This window comes from Schistocerca serialis, chromosome 2 (genome assembly GCF_023864345.2).
Source record: "Schistocerca serialis cubense isolate TAMUIC-IGC-003099 chromosome 2, iqSchSeri2.2, whole genome shotgun sequence".
Lineage (NCBI taxonomy): Eukaryota > Metazoa > Arthropoda > Insecta > Orthoptera > Acrididae > Schistocerca > Schistocerca serialis.
This window is the reverse complement of record NC_064639.1, coordinates 822,949,987-822,951,381: the sequence shown is the minus strand read 5'-3', so window position 1 is coordinate 822,951,381 and position 1,395 is coordinate 822,949,987. Positions and strand designations below refer to the sequence as shown.

Sequence of the window (1,395 nt, the reverse complement as noted above, 5' to 3'; positions counted from 1 at the left end):
AATTAATAGAAAATTAGCCATTGCGAGGACAAAAAAAAGTTTGTTAGTAAGCAACGCCATGAACATGAGGGACTCTTTCAGCAAGGTTTATATAGAGCACTCTACTGCACAAAAGTGAAACCTGTAAGTAGGTAAGAAAAAGAAAGATCATATGGGAAAAGTATCCTAAACGCCCTGGGCACGAAAGGAATCCAATGAAGTTCATAAAGATGTAATTGAAAGAAATCAATTTCTTAAAGACATGGAGCGAGGTTAAGCAAACGTGGTAGGTCCTGGTCTAGACACAACACCTCCATTACAAACACCTTTAAAGGAAAGGTGCCGACGGCCTTGTCGCGGCGGTAACACCGGTTCCCGTCAGATCACCGAAGTTAAGTGCTGTTGGGCTGGGCTAGCACTCGGACGGGTGACCGTTCGGGTCTGCCGAGCACTGTTGGCAAGCGGGGTGCACTCAGCTCTTGTGAGGCCAACTGAGAAGCTACTCGACTGACAGTAGTGGCACCTGTCCGAAAGCTGACATCAGCCGGGAGAGCGGAGTGCTTACCACATGCATCTCCATGTCTGCATCCAGTGACGTCTATCGGTTGAGGATGACACGGTGGTCAGTCGGTATCGTTGGGCCTTCCGAGGTCTGTTCGGACGGAGTTCATTTTAGTTTAAAGAAAAGGTGCTGCTCACGAGAGGTTACTTTGAAGGTCTCACGAGAACGATAGGATTAAGGAATATTAGGTTGTGAAGTACTAGGCGGAAGACAGAAATCAATGCTTACGACGCGGCTGAGCCTTCAGAAGATGACAATAATTTATTTCCATAGTGTTCCACAATGTTTTGACGATTTCACATTTGAATAATACACAAACTAATCACGAAATGAACTTGAACTTTTTACACAGGGTACTACAATTATTCAAGTTTACCTATAAAATCCTACATCGGACAAATGATGATCATTCGCGACTACACAATACTCGAGGCGTTTCACCCAGTTTTTCAGCATATCTTCCGCAACTGCTGGAGGAATTCTGGAAATTTCAATGTGAATTCGATCCTTTATCTGTCGCAAGCTTATCGGCCGGATGGAGTACACTCTCGCCTTCAAAATACCCCATAGATAAAAGTCTGGTACGAAATTCGGTTTTCCGAGAGTCGATTAACTTTCGACTCAAAGCACTGACAGTCGCTCGGAAGTTCCCCACCCAATTCAGTACTGTTCCACGAGCAGGAACTGGATATCGTGGCTGAATCTTGAAATGCTTAATAAAACCCACATTGCACGCAAACGACAGATTCACCGTAACGGAAATAGCACTCCGTTGCGAACGTACGATGTTGTTGAGACCAGTACATGATTACTGATCTGTATATGTGATGAAACATGATACTCCCCACTACTAA

At 44.6% G+C, this 1,395-nt stretch overlaps 1 pseudogene; it reads left to right on the top strand.

Moving 5' to 3' along the window:
* The first annotated feature begins 320 nt into the window (after positions 1 to 320).
* Positions 321 to 439, top strand: LOC126459706 (5S ribosomal RNA; annotated as a pseudogene).
* Positions 440 to 1,395: the final 956 nt, after the last annotated feature.